The sequence below is a fragment of the Schistocerca piceifrons genome, chromosome X, assembly GCF_021461385.2.
Source record: "Schistocerca piceifrons isolate TAMUIC-IGC-003096 chromosome X, iqSchPice1.1, whole genome shotgun sequence".
In the NCBI taxonomy this organism is placed as follows: Eukaryota; Metazoa; Arthropoda; class Insecta; order Orthoptera; family Acrididae; genus Schistocerca; species Schistocerca piceifrons.
The window spans coordinates 779,541,671-779,558,075 of record NC_060149.1 but is presented as its reverse complement, the minus strand read 5'-3'; the positions used below and the strand labels follow the sequence as shown (position 1 = coordinate 779,558,075).

Below are 16,405 nucleotides of genomic sequence, written 5' to 3'. Positions count from 1 at the left end.
CCACATTCCTTCATAACTTCTGGGCCCTAGTCCAGTCGTGCTTCAACTATGGTAATCAGGTTTATGGCTCCATGGTGCCCTCAGCTTTGAAATTGTTAGACCCATTCCATCATTGTGGAGTTTGACTTGCCACCGGTGTCTTCCAGACTAGCCCCATTGACAGCCTCCTTGCTGGAGTGGGGATCTTCTGCTTTGAGTTCTGACAGTACAAATTCTTCCTCAGCTATGCAATCACCATTCGACAATTTCCTGAGATCCGACATATCCTATCCTGCTTACAAGGTTCTCAGATGTACTGCCAGATCCAATCATTGAAGGTGCACAATATTTCAGCGAATAACTGTTCTGCCATTGTAACGTGGTGCTGATGGAACGAGCATCTGCTGCGTGCCTATGGTATTTATGCCTGCTGGTCCAGAGTTTGGGCTTCACCGGCCCCGCGCTGTGCTCAGTGGTGGGGTGTGTGCAGCCGCATTATTGGGGGGAGAGTGTCAGTTGTCTTCCGCCCACCATCCCTGTTGCACCTTGCATTCTGAATCTTGCTTTCTGCTCTGATGGAGGATAGTATTGGCACCCTTGCCTTGCCCAGTTGGAAGCCTGTGTGCCTGTTGATTAAATTATCAGTAACACAGAATTCAATTACTTCTTTGAAAATAGAGTCCCCAAATTTATCGCTAGTAACCAGGATTTTTGTTCATTGCTAATTCATTTTATGTCTGAAGATAGTAACTGTTCTCGAAAGAAGAAATACCATTGATGACCGTGGAGCTTCTCTAGAATAAATGATAATTAATTGAAACCCTCAGCTGCTGACAGCTGCTGTTAACATACCTTGATGGGGACAGCTGAAAATAAGTACCCCGACCGGGACTCGAACCTCTGCTTACATGGCAGACGCTCTATCCATCTGAGCCACCAAGGACACAGATGAATAGCATGACTGCGCGGACTTACCCCTTGCATGCTTTCCGTGAGACCCACAATCCCAACTGTCCACAATCTACATACGTAATGTTCCTAATAGTCGGGGCACACGTTTTCAGCTGTCCCCATCAACGTATGTCAACAACACCTGTCGGCAGCTGAGGGTTTCAATTAATTATTGGTATCGTCAGAACTCAAAACAGAAGATCCCCACTCCAGCAAGGAGGCTGTCAATGGGGCTAGTCTGGAAGACGCCGGTGGCAAGTCAAACTCCACAATGATGGAATGGGTCTAACAATTTCAAAGCTGAGGGCACCATGGAGCCATAAACCTGATTACCATAGTTGAAGCACGACTGGACTAGGGCCCAGCAGTTATGAAGGAATGTGGCGTGATCCATGACCAATGAGGTATGGGCAAGGAAGAAGATAACATGATCTTTTGCATGCAGTTAGTTTTAGTTTACAAATATGTGGCAGCCAAAAGTATTCTTCTTGTCAAAGAGCAGTACCAAAAATCAGGACTGTGTAACAATGTCCACATGTTGTGTATCCGAGTTCTGGGCCAGGATGGACCACGGTACAACAAGAAATGCACAACCCACGTTTTTTCAGGAGAGAATTGGAAATCATGGAAAAGGGTCCAAGAAGATGGCAGCTTGGAGCTGGCTTTTAGCTGAGGGGTACCGAGTGGGAGCTGTGGCACATGCAAAAGTCAACATATGGTGCAGGGTGACTGATGGCTCGACAGAGGTCACTAGCCTACTGATGGCAATGAGGAAGAGAGCAAACTCAGTACAGAGCCCTGAGGGATGCCACTCTCTTCGACCTATGGCAAGCTGATTGAAGGGCCAACTCTAACTGGAACAACTGACAGGATAAAAACTGGCAGGGAGCCTTGAATGTCCTAGTCTTGGGAGTCAAGTAAAATGTGATGGTGCCACATGGTGTCATATGCATTCCCGGTGGACAACCATCATTCCAAGCAGGTTGCAGAGCACATTTTTCAGGCTAATGGGTTGGTAACTGCCAACAGATGTTTAGTCTTTATTGGGCTTAAGGATTGGAATGATGAGACTGTCTCACCATTTCGAAGGGAAGGCACAATCGAGCCAAATATGGTTGAAGACCCTGAGGAGATGGAGCTGTTAAGCAACAGTCACATGTTGAATCATCTGAATGTGAATGGACTCAGCCTGGGGCCATATTGTGAGACTAGGCCAGAGCCTGAAGCAGTTCTCACCCTGTGAATAGGTCATGATATAATTCGGAGTGCTAAGGGGACAAAGGAGAGGAGGACATCTTCAGTTTGTCACTTGATGCATGTGGAAGACAGGTGTGTAAGAAGAGGATGCGAAACCATTGCAAAGTGTTCAGCAAAAGCTGATGCATCAGCACAGAGACCCTCCTGAAGAAAGAGACCAGGCAGAGTTTTGGATCTTTGGTGGCCTAGAAGACTATGGAGCTCGGCCCACACGCAGGATGAAGAGGCATTCATTCTCTGGGAGGAGACATAGCACTCCCAACATTCCTTCTTACTGTATTTAATTACATAATGTGCCTTAGCACAAAGTCACTTAAAAAGTGATGAGGTTGGCCTGCGAAGGGTGTGTCTTGAAATGCTGCTGATCCTGAACAGCTACTGCAATTTCTCTGATCCACCATGGCACCAGCTGGTGATGAACAGGACCTGTTGAAAGAAGAATAGCAGTTCCAGTGATGTGGTTGATTGCGTTGGAGATGCCTTGCACAACCTCGTTGACACAGTCTGACAGGGGCGGAGTGGGGGTAAGGTAACAGTAGACTCATTTACAACTGCCAGTAAGCTCTTTGAAGCCGCCAACATGGTAGTTGGTTCATCTGTGACAAGGAAGTGACAGCATCACGAGAAAGTGGACACTGTCAGAAAGGTCATCATGTAATGACCAATGTAGCAAAGCCACGAGATCGAGGGATGAGTGTTAGATCGCCAGCAGGAAAGGAGCCATGGGCACCACTGAAGTGGGACCCCATTACGTCAGATGGGCTACTGAGTTGACTTAAGTGTATACAAGAGCCTATGCATGTAGTGCGCACACCATAGAAAAAACTTGGAAAATGAAAGTCAAACCTAGAAAATGACCAAAAATTACTTAAGTCAAAATGTGATGCAAAGTACGCGAATGAATGTTCTGAGAAAGGAATGCAAAATCCAGGGAGTAGCTGGGTTGGCATCGAAGGCTGTCACCATGAGAAAGAGAGTAAGAGAAGGAAGGATATTCAGAGATGAGTGACTGCAGCACAGGAGAGGAAGTAGATGTTGGAATAGCTTGGGCTCTCTGAGGGGAAGATCTTGATATGTATCAACTCTTTTACAAAGTTCAAAGTGTTCCATAACTCCATATTTTTACAGAACAAGTTTTGTAACTCCATATCTCTTCAGAGCAAGTAGGTATATTGGTAAAAGACATGACACACATCTGGGGGGCCAGTGTTCAAATCCCCATTCACCAATCCAGACATGTACGAGTACATCTACATGACTGCTCTGCAATTCACACTTAAGTACCTGACTATTGAACTACAACAGAACAGATGCAGTTTTTCCATTGTTTCCCTAAATTCTTAATGCAAATGCCAAGAAGATTCCTTTGAAATTGACTTTATTGATTTCCTTCCCTTTCCTTCCCAAATCTTTGCTTGTTCTGTCTCTAATCACCTTGTTATTGATGGCAAATTAACTCCTGATCCTCCTTCGCCACATTATTCTTACAAAGTTTCTTCCCCTAAATGCATTACAACAAGGTGAGGACTGTTAAGAAGCCTCTTTACATTTTTCAAAGTACCCACTAAGCCTCCTAGTCCCTTAGGAACGTGGACAGAACACACATTCTCAACAAACAGCATCTGACATACAAGCTGGATCATTTTACTATTATTATTTGCTGCTAACCGTACAGGAATAGCCAAGGATATGATACGATTGGTGTTTTATGTTTTATGGTGCTATATGGTAACGTCATCAGTGCCCTAGCCACAAAATCTATCATTGTAAGTTGGTAGCTGGTACAAATCAATGGCTCACACAATTCATTAGAAGTCACTTATTTAATTTCTGGGATTCATTGCAGTTCAACAACAGTAAAGGTCCTCTTAGACATAGGCATAAAATATTTGAAAGCCTAACACAATATAGAGGTGGTAGGCACCTCAGTGATCATTTAGAACTATTGAAGAATACAACACAAAGTTCAATTCTGACCAGTATGGTGAGTGATGGTCATACAATAACGTGTACTTTAACTACCAAAATATCAAGGCCCCAGCAGGAAACTGAGTTTTGGGAGGTGGACATTTTAGTTATTTAAGTCTTCAATAATATTAAAAATTTTGGGGGTGTAAATGGCATTACAGAATGGCACTTTATACATAAAAAAGGCTCCTGACATTTGTATGCATGACACAAAAAAACGGCGAAAGTTACGTACTGGCGTCCCTTTCCATCTTTTCTAGTTACTTATGATATCTGTAAAAAGCATACATCAAAATACTTGCTGGAGACTTGTTCATAATCTAATATAGACTGCTTTAAATATACCTTGCAGTTCAAGTTTGAGGGATGTCACAGAATAAGAAAGACATATACAAAGACCAGAAAAGAGGAATTAAAAACACACAGAGTGTTACAGTGGTTGGCCAACCATGGAAACAAAAGAAAGCAAAAGCCAACCACCAAGAGACACACTAAAAAGCCCAATCTAACACTGTAGGCCAAAGGCCAGACTCAACACAAAAGAAAGAGACAAACCCTCAGATCAAGCGATAAAACCTCCCTGCATGAATAAAATTCAACACTAAGCCTGCCATGGCAGCGTCATCTGTTAAAAGGGCAGGGAGCGTATCAGGCAGCGCAAATGTCTGCCTGAGCGCAGTTAAAAGCGGACAGTCCAACAAAATGTGGACCACTGTCAATGCTAAACCACAGCGACAGAGAGGTTGGTCCTTGCAGCACAATAAATAACCGTGGGTCATCCAGGTGTCGTCAATGTGCAGCCGGCAGAGTACAACAGAGTCCTTGCGAGAGGCCCACAAGGAGGAGCGCCACACACCGGTGGTCTCCTTGACGATCCAAAGTTTGTTGGGTGAAGGCAGTGTGCGCCATTATCATCCCAGATACCAAGAACCTCCTGCTGCAAAACTAAACGGAGATCACACTCTGAAAGGCCAATCTCCAAAGCCAGTGCACTGACAGCCTGTTTGGCCAGCGTGTGACCCAAGGTCCACATAAAAACCACGGAGTGCCCGCAACGGGCACGAGTATGGATGGACTCCTGGATAGCCATCACCACACAACAATGGTCAATAACTCGTAAACCACTAAGGGAGTCACTAGAGATAATGAAGGACTCACCTGAGCAGGAGTGGATATACTCTAGGGCACGAGAGATGGTGACCAGCCCGGCGGTGAGAACACTGCAGCCAGCCGGCAACGAGTGTTGTTCAGAATGATCCCCAAGAGTAAGAGCATAACCAACTTGACCAGCAACCATCGAACCGTCAGTATAGACCACGTCAGAGCTGTGAAATGCAGTAAGGATGGAAAGAACGCAGTGGCAGAGGGCCTCAGGAGGGACCGAGTCCTTCGGGCCCTGTGCCAAATCCAGCCGAAGGCATGGGTGGGGCACACACCACAGGGGTATGTGTATATGAGCCCGGAAAAGAGATGGGAGAGGGAAAAACTCAAGCCCAGACGAGAACCGCGATCGTACACCCTGACCAGGGCCACCGTTCTGGAAGATGGGCGACCAAGGTGGGGAACATGAGACAGTAATTTGGATGCCTGGGAAAGCTACAAACATGTGCAGCTTAAGCAGCCAGTAGTCGTTGGCGCCAGATCCACAACGGAGGGACACCAGCCTCCACAAGTAGACTGTCTACAGAGCTTGTGCGGAAAGCTCCAGTTGCGAGTCGGGTCCCACAGTGAAGTATGGGGTCAAGCAACCGCAATGAGGAAGGTGACACAGAGCTGTAAGCCAGGCTCCCATAATCGAAACGGGACTGAATCAACGCCTGATCCAGTCGTAGAAGGGCAGACCGATCGGCACCCCAGCTGGTGTGACTCAAGCAACAAACAGCTTTCCTCAAGATGGTGCCACGTTTGTTTAAGCTGCCGAATATGAGGGAGCTAAGTCAACCAGGCATCAAAAAGCAAGCCCAAAAACCAATGCGCCTTCACCATGGCAAGAGGTTCGCCGTCAACATAAAGCCTTGGTTCAGGGTGAACAGTGCGACGTCAGCAGAACTGAATGACGCAGGTCTTGGCAGCTGAGAACTGGAAACCGTACGCAATGGCCCAAAACTGCGCCCTGTAGCCTCAGCAACTGGAATGCCAGTGGAGCAATAGTACAGACAAAAGTCATCAGCATACAAAGACGCTGATACGGACATTCCCACAGCTGCAGCTAGTCCATTGATAGCAACTGAACAGAGGCATACACTCAAGGCAGAGCCTTGCAGGACCACATTCTCCTGGACTTGGGAGGAACTATGGGACAAATGAACTTGCACGCAGAAGGAATGAAGCGACAGAAAATTTTGAATAAAAAGCGGAGCACGGTGTCGCATTGTACGCCTTACACATGTCAAAAAAGATGGCAACCAGATGATGATGGTGGGCAAATGCCCTGTGGATAGCAGACTCCAGGCAGACCAGATTATTGGTGGCAGAGCAGCCCTTACGGCACCCACCCTGGGACGGAGCCAGAAGGCTCCGAGACTCAGGTAGCCAACTCAACCTCCGGCTTACCATGTGTTTGAGCAACTTGCACATAACTTTGGTGAGGCTAATGGGGCGGTAGCTGTACACCTCCAGGAGGTTCTTGCCATGCTTCAACACTGGGATGATAATGCTTTCCTGCCACTGAGAGGGGAAATCACCCTCAACCCAGATACAGTTGAACAGGTTGAGGAGGTGTCACCTTCAGTCCACCGAGAGGTGTTTGAGGATTTGGTATTGGATGTGATCCGGCCCAGGAGCCCTATCAGGGCAAGCGGCTAGGGCACTGTGGAATTCCCACATTGTACGATTCGGGGTGGCATGCATGGAATGAAAGGCTCCGACTTTCCAACCGCTCTTGCAGGGAGTGGAAGCCCAGTGGGTAATTCGTACAAGTGGAACTCTGAGCATAATGCTCTGCTAAGAGTTCTGCAACCGTGTCTGATTCAGTACAGACTGCTCCATTCAGAGAAAGCCCAGGTACGCTGACAGGTGTCTGATACCCGTGGAGTCACCCAATCTTGCACCAAACCTGCAATGGAGAGGTACGGGTGCCAACAGTGGCAAGGCACAGTCCTCCGCCGAGGGGACCCGGAAGAACAGGGAACTGCAGATTCCGCGGCAGAAATGGATGCCGGTGGTGATTGTGTGAACCACCACATCAATGGCGCCATGAGAAAGAGGCTCAAGAGTGGCAATGGACGCAAACGAGTCCCAGTCAGCCTTATTCAAAGCCCATCTGGGGATGCACCCAGGTGAGTGACACTGGGGCAGTGACAGAAAGACTGGAAAGTGGTCACTACTGCACAAGTCGTCATGCACACTCTATCGGACAAACGGTAGAAGGCCAGGGCTGCAGACCGAAAGGTCGATGGCTGAGTACATGCCATGTGCCACACTGAAGTGTGTGGAGGCACCATTATTTAAAAGAGAAAGGTCAAGCTGTGCCAACACTTGCTCAACATCAGTGCCTTGGCCTGTTGCCACCAATCCACCCCACAAAGGGTTATGGGTGTTAAAGTCGCCCAATAACAGAAAAGGTGGTGGCAATTGGGCTATCAGTGCAGCCAATACAAGCTGCGGGACATCACCATCCCGTGGAAGATAGAGACTACATAGAGTAACAGCCTGAGGCGTCCACACCCAAACAGCGACAGCCTCTAAAGGTGTTTGAAGAGGGATGCACACGCTGTAAAGAGAGTTAAGGATGTAGACACAGACTCTCATAAGCTGCCCGATTCTTATAACAACCCCGATAGCCACAGAGGGCAGCAGTTTGCATAGCTGGAAACAAAGTTTTCTGGAGAGCAATGCAGAAGAATGGGTGAAGGCTGAGAAGTTGTTGGAGCTCAGCAAGGTGGTGGAAAAAAACCGCTGCAATTCCACTGTAGGACGACATTGTCCGTGGTAGAAAAAGGCATGAAGGGAGCGAGGAGGCAGATTACGCCAGTGAATCACCTGCTACCACCAACTGAGTACCCGTGCAATCGACTTCCATGGTGTCTGAGGGTCCACCGAGATCTAGGTCCTCAGCAGACGCCAGAGTCTCCACCCCATCCTCATACGCAGAGCTTGTAGGTTGTGGTGGGGTGGGCACTAGTTCCTTGGTCTTCGAGGTCTTCTTCTTGGACTTTTCTCACTGCTCCTTGGGGTTCACTGGCTGGGAGGGCTTCACTGATTCAGTCTCCAGGACTGAGGACGATTGTGAAGCCTTCGACCAGCTGCTTCTGAGCACTTACGCCACTGGTGGGCGTCATCCTTCCACTGGTGGAAACCTGGGAAGGGAGGGACCCAAGGGACCCCTTCCGAGTGAAAGGAGCCGAAGATGTTGGACGCTTCTCTGGCTTACAAGTGGGGATGGACGTCCCCGATGGGTGGGGGGGGGGGGGGGGCATTGCTCCCGAAGTAGGTGGTGCAGGAGCAACAGGGAGGGTAGTACCCCTCCCCCCCCCCCCCCCCCCCACAGTCAAGTGGGCAGGTGTAGCCTTATGGCCCAGAGAGCTGACTGGAATTTGCTGAACCGATGGGGCTATCACTGTTGTAGTGGCGGCATAAGAGGAAGTCATTCACACAGGATGGAGTCTTTCATATTTCCTCTTAGCCTCAGTGTTGGTCAGTCAGTCCAGGATCTTATATTCCATGGTTTTCCACTGTTTCTGTAAAATCCTACAGTCTGGTGAGCAAGGTAAATGATGCTCTCCGCAGTTGACACAGATGGGAGGCAGGGCACATGGAGTATTTGGATGTGATGGACATCTGCAATCTCTACATGTGAGTCTGAAAGAACAGCGGGAAGACTTATGGCCGAACTTCCAGCACTTAAAGCACCACATCGGGGGAGGGATATAGGGCTTGACATCACAGTGGCAGACCATCACCTAGACCTTCTCAGGCAATGTATCACCCTCGAAGGCCAAGATGAAGGTACCGGTGGCAACCTGATTATCCCTCAGACCCCAATGAACGCGCTGGACGAAATGCACACCTTGTCGCTCTAAATTGGCGAGCAGCTCATCATCAGACTGCAAAAGAAGGTCCCTGTGGAATATAATATGCTGGACCATATTTAAACACTTATGGGGCATGATGGTAACTGAAACAGCCCTCAACTTGTCACAAGCGAGTAATGCCCATGACTGGGCAGAGGAAGCTGTTTTTATCAGAACTGACCCAAAGCACATTTTGGAGAAGCCTTCCACCTCCCCAAACTTGTTCTCTAAATGCTCTACAAAGAACTAAGGCTTCATGGACACAAAGGATTCCACATCAGCTCTTGTACATACTAGGCAGCATGGCGAATAAGCTTCGCTGCCATTCTTAGCCTTTCGTTCCTCTCATGGAGTGGCCAGAAAGGGGAATGATTTGAGGTCATACATGTTTGCATTAAATTGAGTCCTGGAACGCTTAGTGACTGATGGTGGCTGGCCACTAGCAAGAGAAATGTGCCACGCTTAATTGCGTGCCATCCGCCCTGATGCCACCCACTCCAACCAAGGGCCTTCCCCAGGGGCGCTACCCCGCCGCAGCAGGGGCCATCTGGCAGGAAGGCCGTTGCTGAGAGTCCCAATGCCCCAGGGAGATAGGCATCTACTCCTTGGCATACATGGGGAGTTAAAGGCATAGGCATCAGCAAAGCGATCCCTGTGTTGTCAGGGGGCTACAACCAACAGGGTACACGGCGACCCCACTACAATGGACTGGCTACTGTGATGGATATCAGGTGCAAAGAAGTCCATGGTCATCGTCGGCGCAGAAAGCGACATAGCATATTGGATGGCAGAAACTGCACCCAAGTATGTATCCCCACCCAAGAGATGGAGAGTGAGTGAGACTGCAATGCGACGATGAGAAAGAGGGCTAAAGATCTCCATGCACGATGGACACACTGCATCATGTAAGGCGCTCTTCCTCAATTGGCCCGCTCTTTGGGAAAATTTATGGTATGGAGGTTAAACCCTACTGGGGACCATCACATAAAGGTCGAAATGTGTGAGACTCCTGTAAGTCACCTCTTATGACAGGCAGGAATACTGCGGGCCTATTCTAACCCACAGATCCGCAGGGAGCGGGGGTAGGAAGCTCCAGCTATCTCACATGTATGTAGTTTCCTTACTCTCCAAATGAGGCAACCTATTTCTTCCAATTATTGACCATTTTTTTTTACCAATTTTGTGCAAGACAACAAAATGGTTGAAATGGCTCTGAGCACTATGAGACTCAACTTCTGAGGTCATCAGTCCCCTAGAACTTAAAACTAGTTAAACCTAACTAACCTAAGGACATCACACACATCCATGCCCGGGGCAGGATTCGAAACTGCGACCGTAGCGGTCTCGCGGTTCCAGACTGCAGTGCCTAGAACCGCACGGCCACTTCGGCCAGCTGCAAGACAACACACAAAACTTTTTATTATACACTGTCCACAGATATTGCACTCTGCCTATGACACCACAGCAAACAGGAATTTAAGACGACCAATTACCACAATTGCATACGGTCAATGGTAATCTAATTAGTGTTACTGTAGGAGTACAATTAGTAATCTACCACGCTCACTCTAAACTGGTAACACAAAATTATTAGCACTCAAAAACCTAGTCCTTAGTCCTTGTCTTACATCATGCTGTCCTTGCATTTGTAAGCTGTATACATGCTGGGGGGGGGGGGGGGGGGAGGGAAGGAGAAGGAAGAAGAAGATCAAATGAACCATGCTGTGGAGGTAAAGCTTATAAGATTATTTAATGAAGAGCAATGTTTTCAGAAGAGTGGGTCCTTTAAACATTTGACACGGTGCCCCACTGCAGGCTGTTAATGAAGGTATGATCATATGGAAGAAGTTCACACATATGTGAGTGGCTCAAAGGCTTCTTAAATAATAGAACCCAGTATGTTATCCTCGACGGTGAGTGTTAATCAGAGACAAGGATATCATCAGCAGTGCCCCAGGGAAGTGTGATAAGACCACTGTTGTTCTCTATATATATAAATAAATGGTTTGATGGACAAGGTGGGCAGGAATCAGTGGTCATTTGCCGTGGTGCACGGTAAGGTGTTGAAGTTGAGTGACTGTAGGAGGATACAAGATGACTTAAGCAAAATTTCCATCTGGTGTGATGAATGTTGAAAAATTTAAGTCGGTATGGATGAGTATGAACATCAAACCTGTAATGTCTGTATACAGTACTACTGTGTCCTGATTGACACAGTCACGTTGTTTGAATATGTGGGCATGAAGTTGCAAAGAGATAAGAGATGGAACAAGCATGTGACAACTGTTGTAGCGAAGGCGAATGGTCGACTTGGGTTGTTGGGAGAATTTTAGGAAAGAATGGTTCACTTGTAAAGGAGACTGCATATAGGGTGCTGGTTTCACCTGTTCTTGAGTACTGCTTGGGTGTTAGGGATCCGTGCCACGTCGGAATGAAGGAAGACATTGAAGCAATCCAGAGGCCGGCTGTTAGATTTGTTACCCGTAGGTTTGAACAACGTGTGTTTCGGAGATGCTTCGGGAACTCAAATGGGAATCCTTGGAGACTTTTTTTTTTTTTTTTTTTTTTTTTAGGAGAAACAATATCGAGAAAATTTAGAAAACTGGCATTTGAAGCCGATTGCCGAATGATTCTACTACTGCCAACATACGTTGCGCGTAAGGGCCATGAAGACAAGAAACGAAAAATTTGGGCCCATATGGAGGTATATAGACAGTCTCTTTCCCTCCCTCTATTTGCAAGTGGAACAGGATAGGAAATGACTAGTAGTGATACAGGAAACCCTCTGGCACACACCATACGGTGGCTTGCAGAGTATCTATGTAGATGTACTGCTTTCGTCCATTGCAAGTAGCCATTAGCAGAACATTTAAGAGATTTCAGTGACCCAATGATTTTCTCAAAACCTTCATGGTGTGGAATGTTGACATACTTTTCAAGGAAGGATCCTACTTCTCATTTCTATGAAAAGTTTAATGGCACATTGTAAGTGATTGCACTAGTTTCGGAGGCATTCATATTTCTGGTAAATAACTTGTCACACTTGGGATTTTGATTATTTCAACTGTAGATGCCACATTTATCACATCAGTATCTAGGTGATGATGGAAACCATCCTGGCAATCCCAGTTTTTTTTTAAAAATAACACAGTACTTGACAAATAGACCAATATCATTAAGATGGGACACACATGAGTCTTAATAAATGACAGGTGATTTATAACTGATAAAATGAAAACATTAGCAAAAAAATTTGACTACGGGCCCTCCATGCACCTAGAACCTGTTGCTGAAGCCTCATTATAAAATACATATACAGGTGCAGTATACAATACAACACAAAATACTGTCCCCCTCAATGGATCACCATCTCTGTCAGACCTATATAGGTCTAGGAAACATAACAACCTTACCCTCCACTCACAAGCAATAGTCTAATCAACATATTCTAAACAAAACACACAAGCGATAGGTAAAATTAAAGTTTACAAATGAATATGTCTCAGATGCCATCTAAGAAACATATGTAACCTTAATAATAAAGGAAATAAATATCCTGAATAAATCTGTGAGCAATGTGGTTATTTTGTGAGTTAAGTGATATAGACAGTTTTATTCACAAAATATGGCACCACATTTTGAGAATATACCTATGACTAGCGTTCTTTACCAGCCTTGGAATCTTGTATCTTCTTATACATTATGAATTGAAAGTAACACCCATAGTCCATGAAAAAGGTAATTGATAGACTGACGTGCTTGTACACAGATAGTATGGGCTGAGAATTCTGATAGAAGATCTGAGTATGGTTCAGTTCACTATAGCAAGTTAGAAGAAAGTCCATTGTTGTTAAAATTTAAAACCATACAACAATAAACCTTTAGTTTGAGGTGGGGCATACACACTTTTTGTACCCAATAAGTGTGAGCCTTCTAAAACACTATGATCCTCCTAAATACCGAAGGTTATGATTTACTCCAATTCCATAAGACAAATCTCTTTCCAAATCACAAACAGGGTCATCTAAATTTACATCTGTACTCTACAAACCACCCTGAAGTGCCTGGCAGAGGGTATGTCCTATTGTACCATTTATTGTTTGAATGCGTCTGTGTGTGCTGTAATCATTGTCAGCAAATGATTACCTCATGACTAAGTGTGCAATGATACAACATGCATGTATAAAGAACAGACAAAATATTGTTTACTGTTCATATTATTGGAAGTTGCTACATGATAACTAGTAACCAACTACAAACAATATACTGGAGTTGGTCCTATACTACTGCAGCCACCCTCATGTTCTCATAATTTGATGCAACCCAAATTTTTTGGCATGGAAGAATATACATTAGGGGTAAGAAATCTTATGTGGCAAGTGTCTTTGGGTAAAAAGGTCTTGGTTAACTAATCACATAAAATTCGGATAAAATCTGAAGCTTTAGGCTATTGCTTGCATTATCATTGCCAGGGGTGCAGTTTGCCTGTCACGAAACTGGCAAGACTCCACCTTATATGTCCAGAGGATGGCATCTGATTGGCTTAATTATGTCACAGAGATGTCCATTTGACATAAAAGTGGAAGCCTTCTGACTTTCACAACTGACAGACTCAGCCCGTCACGACGATGATGGCAGCAATAATCTAAAGCTAGTGATTTTATCCAAATCTGATGCTGCAGGTAATCAAAGAACTTTTTATGCAAGGTACATTACGGTTTACCTTAGCATAAGCATCAAGATGATCAAATGCATAGCTTAAGCTCAGATAGGACAACATAGGAAATCCGCCTTACCCTCTATCTAAGACTCAAACTGTTATTTGCCTTAATTTATGAAATGTGTGGAAAATCTAGACCTAGAAAGCTAAATTGGGATTTGGAACAACTGCACTACATTGCTCTATTTTCTGGTATGAAGGTCTTGCACTGCTCTCCATTATTAGGCCTACTGGTAGCTAACAAACTGAAGGAGCTTGACAGTTTTGGGGGATTGCATCTTCTGATTCCTTGTGGCAACTAGGCATGCATAAAACTAAATGAAGTGAGAGTATATTTTTTGGGAGGGAGGGGGGGGGGGGGCTACACCTTTCAGTCAATTACAGAAAGAAAAAAAGAGCACCAAATTATACCACTAACTTGGCATATTAAGCTGCTAATAGCAACAGCACAAGCAGTCAGATTTTAACACTAATTTGAGAAAATTTATCTTGTTTTGTAACTGCCTGAAAATATAGCCTTAACTAAATATAATCAGCGTGTATATAGGAAAAAATTCTAATAGTTGACTGTTTGAGAGTATCACAGCCTACACCTTTACATTGTATTGCTGGCATTCTCAGGGATGAAAAAGATATTTGTGTGTGCATAGTAAATCCACATGCATAGCTACCTCTGCCAGGTCTGTCTATGAAGAGAGGAATGATACTTTGTGTACCTACACTGACAGTAACAAAGTTCCTTACTCGATTACAGTATCAATACAAGGTAGTGACTGACAATCCACAGCAAGGTCCTTAATATGTAGCTCGTATGGGGAATAATATGTACTTACACAACCAGGTACAGTACCCTCTGATTTTATAGAGGACTGTAATTGGTGTCTCCCCATAAGTTTGTAACTGATCTGGCAGTCAAACTTCATTAACCAGTTCTACCACAATAATATTGGCATGCTATCACTGATCCCTCATCCCAGTTCGGATTTAAGGTTTGCGAATATCAGAACTGTAACTGTGTTACATTGCTGCCACCAATAGCTTCGTTACACTTAACCCTCACTACCCTATTGTAACACGCTTCGATGGTCGAAATTTTGCTACTGAATTGAATACAGTAGTCAATTAGATTTTAATATGTCACAATCAAAGTGGACTGGATACTGCTAACCCCAGTGATAACGTAACTAAAATACTTAAGTTAGCTGAACTGCTTAGTAAAATTAGACAATAACGGTTTCATTTCAAGTATCTTATGAAGGAGTGACATTGCTCACTACCAGGCACCGGGCAGCTTCTAAATACTTGAAAATTAGAAGCATTTTTTTGTTGGCATTTAACTTGATCATGAATTGAAGCCTACTAGCGATTAGCTACTTCAGCCACTATAATTCCTACGTTACTGAAGTTATTGCCCCAACGTACTATTGTGTGTGGCCTACATGACGATTTGTGACTAAACTCTTTATTTATTTATATGTATTTTCTTGTCCCTAACGATGTTCATGCTCGTAACATACGTTTCCCACGCCAATACTAAAAATTTACTTTGTTACAAAAATGCATTTAATTTGTTTACCAACTTGCTGTGAAGTCCACAACAAGTTTGTTGGAAGAAGACGACGACGACGACAATTCCGACCACAATATGCTATCACTCACTACAACTGTGACACACATGTTCTTCGTCCACAAATAAATTCACCAAATTCATAACAGATGCAATTTCAACACATTCTAGCCCTGCGCTGACTCACCGGATACTATTGCGCCAAAGAGTCTTCGGAGCCTACAGATGTTACCAAAGAAGATTTTGCGCGGAAGTCTCGCGCAAGAATGAACCCGGTACGTTGACGTTTGTGACAGGAAATTGACATCACGTGGGCATCCCTTTTCTGTCTAACCGGAATGTTGCGCATTTCATTTACATGACTTACGGGTTGTTACTTCATTGTCGCTGTTTCGTTTGTTTTTTCGTGGCAATGTTTAGTTTTGTTGCTGATTTAAATGAAGAATTTTCTTTCTTTCAGGAAAAAGAAGTAGATAGATCGGCAAAGTTGAATCTTTGTCTACCTTTTTCTACAAAAGGGAAAAAAGTTAAAAAAATTGTTAAGGTTAATTCAACAGACTTACTGATTTCTTCTTACACCCTTTTGTAATAATATGTAGCTTTCTCTCTGCAGTTGGCCATTTACATTGCTATTTAGAATAAAATAATTTTGCATATTGGGCCGCGTCGTTACAAACTACTAAAGACACTAAATTCCCGACGTTGCGACCGATTTTGTGCCGTTCTTTTCGTGTCAGTTCACGGCTGGACACCAGTGAATGTCTTCGCTTATATACTGTCTATTTTGGTTATCTGATAGTTACTGACGTCACATGACTGGGGCGCCATCCCAGATAGCACAGTAAGCCGGTTTCAAACTTGTTTCCAGATGTAAAGTTCAAGTATATAAGCTTGATCATAGCTGGAATATTCAGGCCTGTTAGTTGGATTCAAGCTTGAAACAAACATCAA

The 16,405-nt window shown here is 44.9% G+C and overlaps 1 protein-coding gene across 3 annotated transcripts in view; it reads right to left on the bottom strand.

Moving 5' to 3' along the window:
* LOC124721421 (thioredoxin-like protein 1) overlaps window positions 1-15,666 on the bottom strand; it is a 66,531-nt gene extending 50,865 nt beyond the window's left edge. The window contains exon 1 of one of the 3 annotated variants that reach the window (XM_047246395.1): window positions 15,642-15,666. The gene's annotated coding sequence lies outside the window, so the exon portion shown is untranslated. The other 2 variants (XM_047246393.1, XM_047246394.1) reach the window with 2 other exon arrangements.
* Between the last annotated feature and the right edge of the window lie 739 nt (window positions 15,667-16,405).